Source organism: Lissotriton helveticus, chromosome 5_1 (assembly GCF_964261635.1).
Source record: "Lissotriton helveticus chromosome 5_1, aLisHel1.1, whole genome shotgun sequence".
NCBI classification, from domain to species: domain Eukaryota; kingdom Metazoa; phylum Chordata; class Amphibia; order Caudata; family Salamandridae; genus Lissotriton; species Lissotriton helveticus.
Genome location: NC_136065.1, coordinates 502,617,135 through 502,637,670, shown reverse-complemented (window position 1 = coordinate 502,637,670; position 20,536 = coordinate 502,617,135). Strand labels below are relative to the sequence as shown.

Here is a 20,536-nt window from a genome sequence, read left to right as displayed (position 1 = left end):
CACCTTACCACCTGAAATCAGGCTGATCCCTTCTACTGCATCATTCAAAAAATAAGTGAAATCACTTCTTATGAACTAATGGCTACCCTAGTTACATTATCCTGGACTCTTGTTCCTCCTATATGTATATTATTTGCCTTGCTGAACTTATGTATTGAGTTTACTTATCACAATTTGCTGTTTTTCAGTTTGTACCACTGCTCCTCACATGTTACTTACTTTGTATCACTTGTAAAGCGCTCTGATGCCCGCTTGGTTCATGTTCACGCTATATAAAACTTGATCAATAAAAATAAATAAAGGGAGCTTGTTGAACAGCATCATGTACACATTAAACACGGCTGAGCTCAGGAGCTTGTTGAACTCTTGCTAGAATATACAGCAAACATCAGACAACAAAGCTTTTTTGTAGTGGCTAGTTTTAAAAAAAACTGTATGGATTAGTAGCACCTTATAACTGTATGTTCAAATACAAATGTTAAACTATCAAGAATGTATTTGCATAAACTTAATAATTTAACGTCGCATTTGCTGAATATATGAACATGCCAGGAATATGCACTTGGTAAAACCACAGTTACTCATACACATTTGTTGGAAAAACACAAATTTCATACTAAAACAATGGATCTGAGCAACAGAAAAACAAGACATTTACAACAGGGTCTTTTATAAGCTTTGTGTGAGGGAGATATGTATCTTGGCATTGTATCTGTATACTTTAATTATTCATTGATCTGGAAATGTTTTCAGTAAACTTTGTAGTAAAGATGTCCATTACAAGGTGAATTAGAGGCTGTTTATCATCTTGTGTTTTCAAACATGTTTTATGGAGCTTTTCGAAAAGGTACAAAGGAAAGCTCTTGTTGATAGTGTGTTCAGAGAGGTAGTTTATCATAAAGTAAAATTCAATTAATGCATTCTGTGTCCACATGATAGTGAATTAGAATAGATTTATTTATTTTAATTAAGATTTATGTATTTACTAGCCATTTTACTAATGTGCATTCCATTGAATTAAATTTTTGTAACATTGCATCCATGATGCCAATAAAAGGTCTTGTGATGTTGTGCCCATGGGGTGTGGCCCCACTATAATGGCATTTTGAACGCCAATTACAGGAACGTCACACATTTCCCTGTCTGTCCAGATCCCAATTAATACTGAGGGCCCGATTCACAAAGGTAAAGTTAGACAAAAGTCTAACTTTACGACTTTCGGTATTCACAAAGGGCATTTGCTACTCGTAAATGCCCTTTGTGAATACCGAGGGCCGGATTCACAATGATAAAGTTAGACAAAAGTCTAACTTTACGACTTTCGGTATTCACAAAGGGCATTTACTACTCATAAATGCCCTTTGTGAATAATGAAAGTTGTAAAGTTTGACTTTCGGTATTCAGAAAGGGCATTTAGGAGTAATAAATGCCCTTTGTGGATACCGAAAGTCGTAAAGTTAGACTTTTGTCTAACTTTACCTTTGTGAATCACGCCCAGTAAGCCAAACTTTACAATTTTCAGTATTCACAAAGTGCATTTACGAGTAGTAAATGCCCTTTGTGGGAAACATCCTCAACAACAACTCCGGAACACACGCAAGCCGAACAGAGACTTGCACGAACAACTACTTAGCCTTAACCACGCATGTGAATGGTTAAGGCTAAGTCAGTCTAGTGTTTGTGCAGGGCAGAGTAAGAGGATCGTCGGACAGGAACAGGTAAGAGGGGTTCGTGGGTGGAGGTGGGGTTCGTGCTAGTTTTTTGGGGGTGGGGATTCGTGATAGTTTTTAGGGGGTGGGGGTTTGTGTTCGTTTTAAGGGGGTGGGGGAGTTCAGGTTAGTTTTTAGGGGATGGGTGTTAGGGTTAGTTTTTAGTGGCTGGGAGGGTTTGTGTAGGTTTATAGGGGGTGGGAGGGGTTCAAATTAGTTTTTAGGTGGTGGGAGGGGTTTGAGTCAGTTTTTAGGGGTGGTGGTTTGAGTTAGTTTTTAGGGGGTGGGGTGGTTTTAGGGTTTTTTTCAGGGGTGGAAGGGGTTCAAGTTAGTTTTTATGGGGTGGGGTTCAAGGTAGTTTTTAGGGGGTGGGGGAATTGGGGTAGTATTAAGGTGTCGTTTTTAGGGGTTGGGAGGGTTTGTGTTCGTTTTTAGAGGATGGAAGGGGTTTGAGTTAGTTTTTAGGGGGTGGGGTAGTGGTTAATTTTTAGGGGTGGGGGATTCAGGGTAGTTTTTAGTGAGGGGGAGGGAGTTAGAGGTCGTTTTTAGGAGGTGGGGGTTTCGGGCTAGTTTTTAGGGGTGGGAGGGGTACAGATTCATTTTTAGGGGTGGGGGTTTGGGGTAGTTTTAGGGAGGTTGGGGTGTATTTAGGGCTCAGGGGGAGGAGGAGAGGAGTGGTAAACTCAGCCACGGATAGCTGTTTCCCATGCATGCCTTTACCACGAAAAATTGTGGAAAAGGAATGCATTGTAAAGCTTGTCGTGGTTAGGACGCGGTCATAGTAGAAACTGGTAGGCGTTGTAAAGGAACTCGTTGTTCCGACATACAACCGCCCTTTGTGAATACCGAAAGTCGTAAAGTTAGACTATCAGCTAACTTTACGTTTGTCAATCGGGCCCACTAACTTTTTGTGCTGCGCAAACAGTGCCTAATTTGAGCAGGTGGTTGCATGTGGGACCAGGATTGGACTGGCCTCTCGCACAATCAATGGGCTGGCGTGACAGATCAGTGTGTGAGCCACTTTTTGCAGTTTGTGGGCCCGTTTTATGGCCTTGTGGGCCGGATTCCACTGTTGATTTCCCTGATATTACTAGAAACATTGCCTACAGCAAACATAAATACATGCAGTCTACCATCCCTTGTAAAATACCCATATAGCGTGTTTTTACAAGTTCAAAACTGTCCTGATCCGAAAATGAGGGCCACTTTTTTAGCTATCAGGTTCGCTAATCGGCCACTTTTATTTTGGTGCCCAGGCATATTTTTCTCCCAGTCCGACCCTGGGGTGAGGCCACCAGCACTTATTTTTGGGAACCAACATTTATTTTTCATCAAAATATTTTGATTGAGATCAAGTGAGAGTAATATACATCCTGCCTCTTTTGCGTCTATATAATTTTAGCCAATATCGCCTAGCACTTTATTTCTTTTAAAAACGTAATGACCCACTTGTATGTTTTGCGTCAGCTTCATTCCTTTGGTCCTGCATGAAATGGAGGAGAGCTTGCTTAGCTTGGGAACCATGAGTCCATTTAAGATGTGGATGTATTAATATTAGTCGCCATTCAGCACTTTATAACATCTTCCTTTCCAGATTCCTAGGGGCGAAATGTTATAAGATTTATTCGGAATTTTAAAGGAACAAGTAATTGTTTTAATGCATTTTAAACTCATCGTAATACTGTTTTCTTAATGTAATTGGTTTAAGATTGTTTTTAAAGTCTTTCTTTTTACTCTGTGTCCTTTGTATGCAGTAGAATTACTACGAAATAAAGATAATTGACTGACCGACTGGGTAATAAACAAAAGGTAGAAAGGAGGAAAAAGATCAGCAAACAGTCACAAAGAAAGAAAATAGGCATGAAACATAACCTGAGTGGCGGTGCTAAAGGGGTGGAGGTGTGGGGTGTTGAATTAAAGAGGATGTGGAGGAATCAAGACTAGGCAAACTTGCTATTCGGCACCCGGGTGTCTTAGTAAGACTTGGTCACTGGCATTTTCTGTTGTACAACTTGAACTGTGTGGATAAACCATGTAATCTCCTCAAAGAATTAACATATGCATTATAATTTTTTTGAGAAACCTGTTTTATTGTGTTAAAATTGTGATCTGGGTGCAGCTTTGCAGCAAACGCATAGAGAATGCGTGCGTTTCTTAAATTACTAAATGCGAGAGCACCTGAAAGAAAATCACCTCCATATTCTTAAACCACAATCTTGCTATATTATGTCATATTATGATATGTCGATTTCTAAAATGCTAATATGACATGGGAATTCAATAATTGCTACCAGATGGTAATTTCAGAAGAGTCATTTGAATTCAAAACCATTACTGCTTTAATTAAGAAATGTAAAACCCTCGCTCTGAAATATAATATAGAAAATATGCATTGTAAAAAGTATCTCAAAAACGATCTACCCCTGAACACTGAACAAGGTACAGTCATATTTTTGGCTTTGCGGGCGTTCCCTATTGAGTTAACAGGCGATCCCTGATCGGAACAATAGCCAAGAAATAAGGGTTCCTTTTGTAGCCAAGGGCAGCTGGTGCAGAATAGGGAATGGCGGCGTTGCCAAGCTCCGCCCCTCCCCGCCCATCCGCGCCTCCTTTCCAAACCACGCCACAAGCATCCTTGGTACCCGGGAGGGAGCATGCTGCAGCGGCGGTGGCCGCCCAGGATGGCCTGCCGCAGATAATCCATCCGTGCACTAAAACACACAGCGATGAAGCTCTTGTGACCGCAGGTACCGTAACATCATTTCATGCTGAATTATTCCTGCTCTTTGACAAAAGGCCACCCTCTCCCTCGCTCAGGGCCCGGGACCTGTGCTTTAAACACAGTGACCGGGCTAGGAACACCAGCCTCGTAGCACTATGGTTGCAGGTGCTAATTTATATTTCGCTGTTTAAAATGATGGTTTTATTTTGCACTCGCGCTATCAAAATACTTCTAGCGCCACTTTATAATAGCAGATACATTTTTGGGAGGTGTGCTTAAAAATATTATCAATAATCTCAAGTGTCGCATGACCCTCAAGGAGAATTGCATTTTGACTCGTAACAAGAGAATCTATTTATTTTTAATACAAGGATGACGCTTTCTAAAATTCTCTAAAAAATGAAAAAGGTTAAAAGCCGGTTGAGGGGTTGGGGAAGAAAGAGTGGGCGCGACAGTCCTGACAGGAATATATATGGCACGCGTGGCTCGTGGCGCAGATTCTTGCGCCGCCCACAGATTTTTTGCAAGGCAGAGATTTGCTACTTGCACCTGAACGTCAGCGCCATTCCTTCCTATGATGATATTTTATCTCGAAGCACTCGGAAAAGCCCAGCAATGCAATTATAAATCTAACAGCTACCATGTCAGACGAACAGATGAGTCAGTACTACGCGGTATCAGTCGCCCTCTCCCATTTCAAATGCAAAGTAGCCCGCCCAGCGCCGTTGAGGCTTGGCGAGGGTGGCTCAGCTGGGTTTCCCCGTACCTTCTCCCAGGAAATAACAGCATGACTGAGGAAGCGTGTACCAGCCAGCAGGGGCTGATCCAGGCGCCATGTACTGAGCTAATTAAGCACTGTTTTACTATCGTACTTCTGAAGGCAGATTGGTTCAGTTGTGTATATGGTTGTTTGGTTAATTTCCCACAGTATGAACACAAGACAGAAGTAATTCATGGGTCTTATAAAGGCAGCAGTTCTTATCCTTTTGACTTCTATGGGCCTACACTGAATAATTAATGGGACCTAGGGACCCCCACTGGGCCATTAATGGAAGCTGGGAATCCCCTGCCTCAGCAAGTTCTATAATTTGAACCTTAAAACAATACACAAACGTACAAAACAAGTATAAACCAGACAAATGATCAAATATTGAAATATGTTGTGTAATTCATAATCAGATGTAATTAAATTGTCAATGTTGCTTCTTTATTTGTACATACTTTATTAATCTTAATTGTTTAATATTTTTTAATTTTGGTCAAAATCTCGCGGACCCCCTGAGTAGGCCTTGCCGATCGGCAGGGGTCCTCAGACCACAGGTTAAAAAACACTTTGTAAGAAATTAGCAAAGACTGTTCAGTCCCAGAACAAAGTGAAGGAAGGACTATTTATTTTAGGGACAGTGGATCGAGGTTTTAGCACTGTAAAAGAAATAGATTTTTAGCTTTGGCTTCGAACAACACCTGGCTTTACTAAAATTATATTTATAATATACGTGCTTTTAGTTCAGTCAGCCCTCTTAGGTATGGTGCTAATATATACCATTTGATTTTACTAACATTAAATGTAGAATGTACTTAACCTGTAGGGGTTTTCAGCCAGCCCGCTTTATCCATTGGTATTTTAATCAATCAATCAATCAATCATGGCACTTGTATAGCGCGCTACTCACCCGGAAGGGTCTCAAGGCGCTAGGGGAGGGGGTCCGCTACTGCTCGAACAGCCAGGTCTTGAGTTGTCTCCTGAAGGCGAGGTGGTCCTGGGTCAGCCGAAGGTGGATGGGGAGGGAGTTCCATGTCTTGGCCGCCAGGTAGGTGAAGGATCTGCCTCCGGCGGTGGCTCTTCGGATGCGTGGTAAGGCGGTGAGGGCGAGGCTGGCGGACCGTAGCTGGCGGGTGGGCATGTAGAAGGTCAGGCGGTCGTTGAGGTACTTGGGGCACAGGTTGTGGAGAGACTTGTGTGCGTGGGTGAGGAGCTTGAACGTGATCCTCTTGTTGACGGGGAGCCAGTGCAGTCCTTCAGGTGGCCGGAGATGTGGCTGCGTCGGGGGATGTCCAGGATGAGTCGGGCGGAGGCGTTCTGGATGCGTTGTAGTCTTTTCTGTATCTTGGCTGTGGTTCCGGCGTAGAGGGTGTTTCCGTAGTCCAGCTGGCTGGTGACGAGGGCCTGGGTGACTGTCTTCCTGGTTTCGATCGGGATCCATCGGAAGATCTTGCGGAGCATGCGGAGGGTGTGGAAGCATGAAGAGGAGACGGCGTTGACCTGTCTGGTCATCGAGAGGGAGGAGTCCAGGATGAAGCCCAGGTTGCGTGCGTGGTCTGTCGGCTTGGGGGCGGTGCCCAGGGCTGGGGGCCACCAGGAGTCGTTCCAGGCGGAGGGTGATGGTCCAAGGATGAGGGCTTCCGTCTTGTCTGAGTTCAGTTTCAGGCGGCTGTTCTTCATCCACTCGGCTACGTCTTTCATCCCTTCGTGGAGGCTGGTTCTGGCGGTGTCGGGGTCTCTGGTGAGGGAGAGGATCAGCTGGGTGTCGTCGGCGTAGGAGATGATGTTGAGGTTGTGTTGGCGTGCGATGGTTGCGAGGGGTCTCATGTAGACTTTTATGGAGTCGCTCACATTTTCTGCCACCCCCCCTATAGCATAGCACTGGGGCAGCACATTTTACCCATTGGTTAATTTCGCTGTGAGTGACTGCATTCTAACCATTTTACAAGAAGTGAAAAGCGCTGTGTAGACCATAAACAGCGTCCCCATTTTGCAGTCCTGGGGGTTGGCGGCCCTTAATTTAAAGTTCTAGGTTAGATTCAATCCTTCCAATGAAAACAATTTTCTATTGAAAAAGTCTTCTTTTTATTTGCCACATTGTTCATACACAGCAATTTTCATTAAGATACATTCTCCATTCATTTAATTTGAGATATTCCCATAATCCAGATGCATTTCGGGTCAAAACCCTTTGTACATGGTCGGCAGATGCTTTATACACATTATTTACAGATCAGTGACGTACTCTTGAGGCACAACACCACTTTTCACTTATATTTAAAGCATGGCACGTTTTCATGCTTTTGTTGTAATGGTCACCAACATTAAGGAGAATATGATGGAGGATTTTCTACCCCTTGAATCATTGATTCTTTTGTTAATTTCCACAGAATGTTCCCCTGAAGAAGGGTTTTGACCCGAAATGCATCGGGATTATGGGAATATCTCACATTAAATGAATGGAGAATGTAACTTAATGAAAATTGCTGTGTATGAAGCTAATCTGATTATACCAGTTTACATGGGTGACGCAACAATGTGGCAAATAAAAATAAGACTTTTTCAATTAAATTTTGTTTTCATTGGAAGGATTGAATCTAACCTAGAACTTTAAATTAAAGGTCGCCAACCCCCAGGAGTGCAAAGTGGGGACGCTGTTTATGGTCTACACAGCGCTTTTCACTATTATTACTCTTACGCCCTCAGGTCAGAGGGAGATACCCACATGCACCCAAACTGAATACATTTTGAAAAAACGTTATTTACATTATTCAAGTACAATTGGATAAACTAAGTGTGCCACACAATTTTTTTGATTATTTGACTTTTTACAAGAAGCACATCCACACACAAAGTAGTTGCCTTCAATGCTAGGGACTACTATGGGAATGTGTGCTTTAGAGACCCACAAATATATTTTTCATTGTAATTATATTTTTGGGTATTTTTTATATTGGCATGGGTCCCCCCAATTCTTCAGCAGAAAGACATTTACCCTGCCTAAATATTTTAAGTCTAGGTTAGATGAGCTCTTAGTGAGGTTTTGGCACTGGTAGTCATGGTTTGTAAAAAAATAAAATAGCAGGATGGAGTGAAAAACGATTATTCTGATCCATGTAGAGGCCAAGAGGAACAAAAGTCTTCCCTTTTTTGGAATACAATTTACAAAGGCTGCATTTGGGATTTTATTTTTATAGTTTAGTTGATTATTCACTGGATATCTACTCGGACTGTGACAACCAAGTAAATGTACAACTATTCAGTTTTCTTTCAGTTGTACAAAACCTGTATTATTCTTTCATTATGTATTAATGACTATCTGCCCTAGTCACAAAGGTATTTTGAGCCTCAATCTTAATTTTATGGCCAACAATATCTTATTTCTGCCTGGCAGGAATTCACAAAGAGAGTCCCGGTGGTCGTTAATGAATTTATTACTGCACACTTCTCTGTTACGAGCGATGCGTGGTTTGCCTTGGAACTTTGGTAACACCCAGAAATATGTAAAATTGTGTGCATTCTCAAACACTGATAGTCGCAGCTTTTCTTTAGTCAAGGCGTAAGGATCACTCCCACGTTTGATGGATATGTATGGATAGGGCCTACTCTATAGGAAAACAATATTCCTAATGGAACAAAAGAAAAATGTGCATTTGTTCAGGGGTCTCCATTCCCCCTATGCAAAATGTTCTGCTATGTAAAAGTCTACACAGTGAGAATAGGAGCCTGCAGTAATTGTCACATGAAATTCCCAGTAATAGACCTGGAAACCTGTGCACAGTGCTGCTTTCCCTAAGTACTACCATACATGTTATTGAATTTAAAAAACATAAAAGTCCCTTCAGGCAGAGAACTAAATCTCAGGCCCTATATTGTTTTACCAAACAAAATAGAAATAGACAATACTAGGCAAAGGTTACTTTGTATACTTGTAAAGTGGGTTAAGGAGGTCACTTTATTGCATATTAAATGCAGATCTGGCGCTTATCAAACAAGTGAGTTTGTGAGTACATAAATGAATGAATGAGTTGTCTTGTATTGCCAACACTATTAAGTCGTTATTGCATGATGGCTCACTTTAAACTGAAGAAAAAGAAACCAAATGCATCCAAATGAATGTCAGTGTATCTGTGAGTATGTAAATGAGGTATACTATCACAGTTGTAAGGGCAAAGTGAACTTTCAATCACTTGTGCAGGTTGTCCCAGGAAGATTGGAAATGTGTACTTGTTTACTTATCCTACAGTATGTTAGGGCTACTACCCATTAATAAACTTTGAACAAGTTTGGCATTTCTGGGCGGTTCCGTGTTGCTGTTTTTACAATTAAAAGTAACACTTTACACATAGAATCTGAATAGCATCAAAGATGCCAGTTCTCAATACACTCTGGGCCATATTTATAGCAAAGTAACGCAACGAAGCACAGCAAGTCACCTTGTTGCGCTGCTCTACGTTACAGGGAAAGGGCAAGAATGCACTGTATTTAAAACAATATAATGCTTCGGCCATGGAACGTCTCCTTGACGCAGAGTAAGGCAACGCAGTGATTTGCGACTCGTTGCTTTACTCCAGATTTATGAAGCCATTCAGGGCGACGCAAGGTGGCCATGTGAGGATTCATAAATCTCATTTTTGAGTTGCGTCACTCTAGCACCACGTTGTGTGGTGCAAGAGCATCGTAACAGGGCTCGTAAACATGCCTTAAAGCACCTGGTTTCTTAAGTGCTGGGGTTCTAGTTGTGATTGAATATGCACATTAGCTGAAGGGGCATGACAAGCATTCTCTAAAGGTGGATTTTTTTCAATTGCCTTTTTTTTGCTTTTCTGTTATTATAGAATACTTTACATGTTATATTCATTGGGCGCAAGGGGAGCAGCACAGATCACATAATCACTTTGTTTTGTGAAAAAGGGCGTTTTATTGAAGACAGGTGCACATCACAATATAAACCTAGGCCTTCGCCTTACAAAACTAAACCTCACTATAAATTAAGTTACCTACCATCACTTACCCCCAACCCCTAAGGTTCCCGTCCCCTTTTACCTTTCTATTTTGCAAACTTGCTAATCCTACCCTGCTATTGAACTGTTTCCCTTTAACTCCGGTAACCTTGTAACCTACATCTCTTAACATCTAACTATCTAAGTATCCTAATCTAACTATCTAAGTATCCTAAGTCTAAACTTAAAATTTCTTGTTTCATCCAGTTGTAACTTAATTACCACCCCCCATTGTCCTGATTCACCAAATGGTCACAATAATAATGTTGTCTTAACAGCCAACTGCCACTCAAAAAAGGACTCCCCCCTACTTTTCTGACCCTCTCCCCCCCACCCGGACCGCTGTTGTACCTACTCACATTCAATGTTCTAGGTATCCCTTCCTTTTATCTGCAACAATTATAACTCGATCCCGATGCGGGACAAGTGGACCCTGCTACCACCCCCCCCCGTTATGTTGTGGTATTATTATTATTGTGTAGTGTTTCTTTAATGCATGTGAGGTCAGAACTACAGAATGTGATGTTTATACTATTCTGAGTTCTGTTGGTCAGTTAGAGCTTAGCCCTTGGATTGTATGCTGCTCTCCTGGCACTCACCTGTTGTATTCCTTTACATTGCTACAATTTGAATAAATGAGTATTCAATTCAACTTGGATTCATCACTTCAACTTGGAGACGATGTGGGATGCTGAACTTTATTAAGGATCGTTTTTTTTTGTGGCGATTCTTTTTTTTGGGAGGATAATCCTTAAATTACCTCTTTGCTGGCAACAGAGACAGCAAGTTATTATCGTGCTGGTTGTAACTAATTTTTCGTGGGAACCTCGTTCTTTGTCTACATTGCGGTAAGACTCACCTTCAATTTATCCTGCGCATTGTGACCGTTGAATCCTCTGCCTCGGCCGCATTTTCCAAGCAGCGGCAGGATTCGGTACGGTCGGTGCGTGCTGATGAAGACGCTTCGTTCCTCTTTGCCTGTGACGCCGATGTGTTCTTCCCTTCTTACGTCTTGCTCTGAACTACGTGCAAAGAGCGGATTGATGTCAGGAAGGCTAGACGTGGGGTCACGCAACGTGACCTAGCGCAGCGGCCATATTTGTTTGTTTTTAATTATTATTTTATCGAGGAACGACATCGGACAGTTGGAAGTACAGGCATACGAAAGGAACCAGTTATTATGAGGTTTGAGGTACATTTATGATAAAGAACCAGCAAACAAGATTATTTCAATTGAAGCCCAGGTTGGGTGTTCACACATCTAACTGGGCATCGATTGAAAATTCGAATTGCATATTATCAAGCCCATTATCGCCGCTTTATCGGCAGTTTCCTGTTGGTAAAGCGGTGATAAACAACCGCAGCTTCCTTGATAATATGGCCCTGTGTTTTATTTTGGTCAAGTTATTAGTGAGGAAGGGGTCAGGCCTAAACCTGCATTGGTGGAAATATTGTAAAGTCATCAGCGCCTACCTTCCTCTGAAGAAGGTAGAGCATTTCTTGGTATGGCTGAATATTGTGCTAAGTTTATTAAGAATTTTGCATCTAAAGTACATAGCATTCGCTCTCTACTCAAAAAGAATACAAAGTGTTTTTTGACTACAGACGCTAGTGATAAGGGTCTTGGAGCGGTGTTATCACAGAAGGGATTGGATGGTAAAGAAAAGATAATCTTGTTTGCTTCCAGAGCACTATCTCCTGCTGAAGGAAGGTTTCCTATTATAGAGAGGGAAGCATTAGCTTGCGCATGGTCCTTGCAGCATTTTAGGGCCTTTGTGTGGGATAAACCTGTCATTATTCGCACTGACCATCGGCCTTTGATTAGGATTCTTTCTAGTGATGGTATCTCTGCAGCTTCAGCAAGTGATGGTATCTCTGCAGCTTCAGCAAGACTGGCTAGGCTATCTATGCGCATGAAGGAGTATATTTACAAAATGGTATATTTACCCGGAAGAGAAAATCTTATTGCGGATTATTTATCTAGATTGCCTTCACCTTTAGAAGAGTGTGTTGATGATCCTTGGAGCGACTATACTGTTGCTTTAGTACATGATTCAGGTGCACCTGCTATTACTAAGGATCAGTGGATGGAGGAACAAGCAAAGGATGTCATTTTGAAGGATGTGATGGATTACATTTGTAAAGGATGGCCTAAGAAAAATCTTGTTAAGGATGGTTTGAATGCATTTTGGGAAGTCCGCATGGAATTGTCTCTAGAAAAAAATGTGCTGCTGAGGGGTAATAGAATTGTTCCCCCTGTTTCCTTGAGAAAGAAAGTGCTGCAGTTGTGTCATGAGGGGCATTTTGGGATTGCAAGGAACAAATTAATAGTGAAGGGCATGTTTTGGTGGCCAGGAGTCGACAAAGATGTTGAAAATTTTGTAAGACAATGTGAGGTTTGTAATTCTGCAGATAAAACTCTTAGAACTTTAAAACCTTCTATGAGTGAAGGACTGATTCCGGATCTTCCATGGAAAACTGTGGCGGTGGATATCATTGGACCTATTGGTGAACTTAAGGAGTATGGTTTAGTGGCCATTGATTTATTTACTAAGTGGCCAATTGTCAGGTTTGTTGACAAAATTGACACATCTACGGTTCTCAAGTTTTTGGACAAAATTTTCATTATGGAAGGTTTACCTGTTAGTATCTTAACAGATAATGGAGTACAGTTTTTGTCTAATATGGCAAAGGATTATTTTGAGAAATGTGGCGTTAAACATAAAACTTCAGCCTTATATAATCCAAGTGGCAATGGCACAGTAGAAAGATTTAACAGAGTAGTTGAAGGTGTTATTCAGGCATCTGTTAACAAGGGGTTGGAGTGGAGGGTGCAGGTACAAAAGGTTGTTTGGTCGTATAGAGTAACATCTCAGACTAGTACAGGGTTGTCTCCATTTGTCATGATGAGAGGTAGATTGCCTAGGTGCAAGTTCAACCCTGACTGGCTTCTTGATGGTAAAGTTACACAATGATCTCCTATTGAAGTGAAGAATGACTTGGAATGTATTGATGCAAAGAACAAGGAGTTTTATGACAGACATCATGGCACCAAAGATGTGGAGGTTAAAGTAGGTGACTAGGTACGTGTTAAAAAACCTTTCAAAGTATCTAAGGGTGAGAGTCGTTATGAGCCACCTAAGCAAGTGGCAGAGATTTTGAGAAACTCAGTGAGACTTTGTGATGGAAGAGTGTGGAATCTTAGAAATATTGCCATTAATCCTGTACAGAATAGGAATATAAATTCTCCAGAGTTCAATAATCAAGAGAATTTTGAATGGATTGAAGATCACTTTGATAATAGTTATTTGCAATCTCAGTTGGCTACCCATACTGTAAATAATTCTGAATTGATTGATGATCCTGTTTCTAATACCTTTTCTTCCTGTAAGGGGGGGGGGGGATTGGTGATTGCAGTTCCAATGCAGAATGTGATTCTAAAATAGTTGATTCTCTACATGGAAAGAGAATTAGAGTTTTACCTGGTTGGCTTAAAGGATATGTCATGTAATGTTTTTACCTTGAGTAATGTATGATGTTCTATTCAGGAATTGTTTTTGTTCTCCTTTCTTCTTTTTCTTGTTTTCTTCTTTTGCTATTTCTTTCCTTTTCTTGTTTCCTTCTTTTGCTATATCTTTCTTTTTATTATTATTCAGAATGCGGCGGTTCGACTCCTATTCCATCTTCCGAGAAGAACTAGCGCTTCTGTTCATCTTCGAAAGCTCCATTGGCTTCCAGTGGCCCATCGTATTGTATTCAAATCTCTGGTCCTGGCCTTTCGTGCCTTGCACCAACAAGGCCCACAATATTTGCACAAGAGGTTCACTTTCTATACCCCTCGCCGTGCACTCCGATCAGCTAATCTCCTTCTGATGTTCACGCCTAAAATCAGATATGTGAGATTGGGTGGCCAGTCTATTTCTGTTCAAGCAGCCCGATCTTGGAACGCCCTGCCGCTCTCTTTGCGAGCATCAGCCACTTTGACAGAATTTAAGAAGGGGTTAAAAACCTACCTTTTCAAACTCAGTATCTAGTTGCTTTTCTTTTCCCTCTGGTTTGGCTCTGTTTTAGTTCACATATCGCGCCAGGATACTCTGTAGTAGCAGAGCGCGTTATAAAATATTTTATACATACATACATACATACATTATAAGGAGGGGGGAAGTGTTATGTTGTTGTATTATTATTATTGTGTAGTGTTTCTTTAATGCACGTGATGCATGTGAGGTCAGAACTACAGAATGTGATGTTTATACTATTCTGAGTTCTGTTGGTCAGTTAGAGCTTAGCCCTTGGATTGTATGCTGCTCTCCTGGCACTCACCTGTTGTATTCCTTTACATTGATACAATTTGAATAAATGAGTATTCAATTCAACTTGGATTCACCACTTCACCCCCACCTATTTTAACCCGATCAAAACTTTCATCCCTGGAAAAAACATGCATTTCCCTGTTAATTTGTACTTTGCCTTATCAAGAGCAGATTGCTTCTTAACCCCCCTCCATTGTCTCCTAGCCATGAGTTCTGTCCACAGAGCGAAACAGCCAGACCATTGTTGCTTGATTTTCGTAAATCTTTCTTCATTTCATTTAGCAGCTCTAGACCCTTGCATAACATCATGTCATTCTCTCCTGAATGAAGCACCAATATATCTGGACATTTAGGCCTTCTCAACAACGAATTTAAACACTGTAACAGCTCTTGCCATCTCATACTACCTTTTCCGTGCCATGTCACTTTGAACATCTTTTAGTCGAGCCTGAGGTTAGCGCCTTTGCCCTTTTGAAGTTTGTGCCTTTCCGTCCACTTAATAAAGGAATGTTGTACGATCCACACAGACAGTTCAACTGCCTCCAGACCCGCAAATGCACCTGAAAAGAACAACATATGTAAGAAAAAGGGAAATGTGCCATATCTTCAACAATCCCCTTTTTTCAGACACATGCAACGCCGAAAGCAGTCTGAAGACCACTGAACCAACTGCATGATCCTCCCCGTCCCCTTTGTGCCGCCTCAGTAGCAACACCACTCATGAAAGAATGTGTTCCATAATCCCCCGGGGCTTCCCCCTGCTTGCTAATGCCTTGGGTAGCCACCATAGCAGCTGGAACGCTGACACCTGCGACCCATTGGCATGGCGGAAAACTGTTCCATGGCCTCCACTAATCGCTCTTAGTTTTGTGCACCAGATCACCGAACACAAACCAGAAACAGGGTATACCGATAACACCGCCATCTTTTTTTTGGCTCTTTGGTCTGTCTTTGATTTATGAAGGTGCAGCTCAGTCTTGTCCTCTTCAGCCCCCACGTCCGCCCAATCTAACCCTTCAAACCCCTTCCTCCCTAACAATTCTGACACTCAGAAAGCTTCAAAAACATCAATTACATTAAAGTTGCAAACAACGTTGCTGATTCCATCCCATTGCATATGGTCGGGGCGCCCTCACTACCTCGCCGAAAAGCTGTCTGGTCAATGGCCTCCATACTCATGGCCGCTGACCCCTTTTATCTTGCCCATCCCTCTAGCATCCTTCTTCCCAGTTCCCCAGCCAATGGTGCATAGCCCCATAAGAGCTTGCCCATAAATGCAATCCCTGCCAAATTCCCCGCTATCTTGATCCTAGATAATCCCTTTTCTACCAATGCCAAGATTAATTAGACTACCTCCTCTTCTCTGCTTCAAACCTATGACCTCCTCTTGGTGCCACCTGATGTAAACTCCTCCCAGGCCTGTACATAACACCTCCTGGTATATTCTGCCAAAGACCCTACCACCAATTGAATCATCCTCTTTCGGCTATGGTCCACATGTCCAGCGACATAGTTGTCTTGACCTTGTCTACCTCTGTGGCCAGCCCATGGAACCTCTCCCACGCATCTGCAATGTCATTGTCCATGTCATTGTCCAAGTCTAGCTCTGAAAGAATTATAATGTTTTAAACAACCAATCATGAACACCTTCAACAACTTGAGGATTTGTGCATTCCTTGCAGACTGTTTGTTTACGGTATGTACTGCCGCAATGTTATTACTTCTGAACAGAACCTTCCTGTGTGCCAATTCCTGTCCCCAGATGTAGGAGAGTGGGGTCTGCAATCCCATGGCCACCCCAGATTTTTGCTTTTTGCTTCACTGGTTTACGACTTTCCCTGGCTGTGGGCCTGCTAATCAGACCCACAGCCTAGCTGTTCTCTCTCTAAATTGACAAGCATGTACCTTAGGTGCATTTACTAATTGGTACTGGGCCACCTTATCAGTCCCTGTACAGTATACCTCAGGTATCCAGGGCATAGGTGTACCCAGAGCCTACCAGGGGCTGCAGCATGTATTATGCCACCTCTGGCTGGCCACCCAAAACTGACACAACTGGCTGCACGACAGCTGGGGCAAGGTGGTGTAATCACCCTTTGCTTTAGATATAGTATTCCTATATCTAACCCTAAAAAGGACACATATATTCCTATCAGTCACTCCTATGGCAGGCCTTATCAATCCTGAAGGCAGAGTGCTTGGAATTATGTGAGATGGTGCTCTGGCATGAGCTGAGCCCGTTTGCAGCTTGCGGAACCAAGTCCTTATAGCTGTTCCATGATAACGCTATACCATATACTCTTAAGTGCATTATGATCCTCGCGGTCAAATGCTAACTTTGGCATAGCATTATCAAAACATGTCGAGTAAGGTGTCATACGAATTGGAATACTAACCCCTCGCCAATTCTGGCGACGGGGTTAGCATTCCACCCTTCTAGAGGGACACGACATGTATGTAACTGTGAACCCCGGTTAAAGTTAACGCAAGCCTCAGCATCACAAAATGGATGCTGCCACCACAGACACAAGTCTGACCTCCTGCTGCTGGGAGTCCTTCCAGCGAGGAGGGTTGGACAAAGGGTTTCCTGCCTTGGGAGGTGCTAGCACCACCCCAGACAGGATTTTGTGTATTAGGTAGGCTCAGGCTGAAAGGAATGAGACATGCCTGGGGCACACAAGGTGCCCTGTGCATACACCGGTTCCAACCAGTTGCTGGGGCACTCCAGCCCCAGCTCTGGCGGGAAACTGGACAAAGGAAAGGGGGTGTAGCCACCCCCCTTCCTGGTCCCACCCAGAGGAGGGACCTAGTCGTAGTGCAGCCCCCTTTAGCCGGATAAAGGTAGGAGCTGGTCCCATTCCAAGTTAGATTAATCTTGACAACCTTCCACGAAGAAACTCTTGACCTTCGACCTCCTGATCCATCAGAAGACTGAAGAATCTCCCCTATGGTCAGGGAGTGACCATCCTGCTTCGCAGGCACCATCAAGCTTCTGTGCGGTTTGCTGCAAAGTCCTTCCATCCCAGAATCCGACGACCCAGCTCGACAAGACCCGGACCTCCAGACCTCGCTGACCTCTACCCACATCCACAGCACAGCTGGGACCCGTGGGTGCGACGAGCAACTGGAGACGGCCATCTTGAAGAAACCTGCACAGCACTTCCAGCACGACTCCTGAGGGTTCCTCAAGTGAGTGCATTGGGGACTGAGAAGCCCCACACAGACGCAGCTCCTGCACCAAAGACCAGCCCCCCAGCATCCACGTGATCTGCGTGGGGCCCTTTTGCTTGGTTGCTGCCCTTCCTGTTGTCTGGTCACTTGCCGGCTGGCTTGTGCCCTCTGAGACGACGACCCGAAGAATTCAACTCTGCTAGTCTGGTCCCCCAGACTGGCCCTTGCTTCCTTGTGAAAGAGAAGCACCCCGGACCCTCCTGGTCTACACCAGACGCCATCTTTGTTCCACCGCGTGACTTGCATTAGCCACGGCCTGTTGTCCAGATCGACGATCCGACACCGCCAACAGCAGCAGACTACGTGGGACAGCTCGTGCCTCCAGCCTGGTCGTGAAGAACAGCTCCTAGTCCGCGCAGCTACAGAGAGAAGCGACCCTTGCTTCACCTGAACGTGGCGACAGCTCCTGGTTCCCTCCTGGCTCCAGCACCGTCACTGGCTAGTGACCAAGACTCTGTCCCCTTCCTTTTCAGGACTTTCTTCTTCCTAGTTCCACCCTTGGAACCACCGGACTCCTCCATCTGGCTGCCTGCCAGCAACTTCTTGTTTCAGGCATCACCGGGATCAACGCAGCGAACCCGACACTACTTCAGCCCTATGCACCCGCAGCCTGTGGGTTAGGTAACTAAAGCTTCTAGGTCCTGAAGTCTGTGTCCACTATCCTAGTGTCCTGGTTCACTGTTGTTTTCCCTCCATCCAGCCGGGTTCGTCCGGAATCCGTAACTTTGTAAACTGTTGCATCCATAGACGTTGGTATGCATCCCGCGTGAGAGTTTCCACTCTGCACGTGAGTCCCGTGGGCCTCCTGCTCCTTACTTACCTAGTTTGTAGCGTAGTCCCACCGATCCTCCAGCCTCTGGATCTTCTTACAGTACTTTCTTTCCTCGCATTCCATTGTTTTGAGTATATGGTTTGTCATGCCCCTAAGGCACTTGTGTAAATATTGTGCGAACTCGTATTTCCCTTTTAGTATTGTCATGTGCTTAGCCCTCTGACCTCATAAAGAGTTCAGAGGTGTTGTTATTAATAAAGAGACTGTTTATTTTCATAACAACCTGTGTGGTGTCCTTTCATTTGGTATTCAAGGGGTTATACTATGGTAAAACAGCTGGCTTCACATGCCAAAAGAGATTAGCCTAAAAGACTGCTTTTGTCCACGCTACTAGGATAGCTGGTCTATCAGGTTGACTTACAACCAATCACCATAAGGGGTTGTTTGGACTGATACAAGGTGATCACTAGAATTAGTGAGCATCATATATCAGGCCAACTTCTCACATTGGTGTGCAGCGGTTGGGATTTGAACTTGCTGTTGTTTTACCACGTATAATCTTGAAAATATCATTTGAAAGATCACATAAGGTACCTAGGTACATATAACAAGCTTAGAAATACTCTGAGTTCTACTGAACCAGCTGTTGTAGTAGAAAGGGCCTAGCACACCCTGACTACAACTCTTAGCAAGGGATCAGTAGGAAAACCCATAGTGTAGGTAGGTGCATCACTTACACCACACTTGAAGCATGTCTACCCATGGAGAGTCCACAGAGACTCCCCTAGTGGCTAGTGACCCTCCACAGGTCCTTTCCAGATATGCAGCTCTCAGTTTCCAAGAGATGAGACAATTGTGTACCTCCAGGAAATTGAAACAGGGTTCTAACCCTACCACTCCTTTTCTGTTAGGTCTCTTAGAGACTTATGATGCTAGAAAGGCTACTCATACAGATGGGAGCATGCCCCCCTTAGAAGGTACCCCTGAGGATCCTGACCTCCCTGAAACTGAGGAAGTAGAGGAGGAGGAGGATGAAGAGGTTATTTCTGGGGATGAGGCAGACAATGGTCCTGAGCTAGTCAGCAGACTTACTAGGGCCAACTTAGACCTACATAGGGGAGGATCTGGGGGACCCCCAGTACTGACCCTGAGCAGGCCTAATATTGGAGTTAGAAGAGATAGGTCTCATTCTAGGGACTCCAGTAGATCTGTGCGCTCTCATGCCTCTTCTCAGAGGAGAATGACTTCTCCCCAGAGGAGACTGACTTCACCTCAGAGGAGAGAACATGAAGCAAGGATGAAACAGGCTAATCTAAGGATCCAGAGGGAAGAACTTGCCCTTGCCAAGGAGAAGCTTGCCTTTGCTAGAGAGCAGCAGTTGAGTGGGGTAGTCCCCACTGGTGGCAGCAATATCCCTAAGGATAAAGACAGGAGTTTTGATACTAGACACCTGAGTAAAATAGTGCCCCCCTTTAAACAAGGGGATGACATCCACAAGTGGATGACTGCTTTGGAGAGGGCCTGCACTGTCCAGTGCATCCCCCAGAGTCAGTGGGCAGCTATATTGTGGCTCTCCTTTGAAGGTAAAGGTAGAGATAAGCTCCTCACTACTAGAGCTGAGGATGCTAACAATTACCAAGTCTTGAAGAATACACTGATTGATGGGTTTGGCTCAACCACTGAGCAGTACAGGTTGCTGTTCAGAGACACCCAGAAAATTCAGTCTCAAGATTGGGCTGACTTTGTTGATTGTGCCACTAAGGCTTTTGAAGGCTGGTTACTGGAAGTAAAGTTACTGATTACACAGGATTGTATAATCTAATTATGAGAGAACAAATCTTAAGGAATTGTCAAAATCAGTTGTTGCATCAGCACCTTATTGACTCAGATCTGAGCTCTCCCCAAGAATTGGGAAAGAAGGCAGACAGATGGGTCAGGACAAGGGTCAAGCAGCAGAACCAGAACCAGGGTGGTGGCCAGAAGAAAGCAGATCCCAAGGGTAATGAGAATAAGAAAAATGACC

General features: G+C 43.6%; 1 protein-coding gene across 1 annotated transcript in view; it reads left to right on the top strand.

Moving 5' to 3' along the window:
- The first annotated feature begins 4,349 nt into the window (after window positions 1-4,349).
- The window catches only part of SLC45A1 (solute carrier family 45 member 1), a 217,707-nt gene continuing 201,520 nt past the window's right edge, over window positions 4,350-20,536 (top strand). The window contains exon 1 of the mRNA XM_078641000.1: window positions 4,350-4,456. The gene's annotated coding sequence lies outside the window, so the exon portion shown is untranslated. The remainder of the gene's footprint in view (window positions 4,457-20,536) is intronic.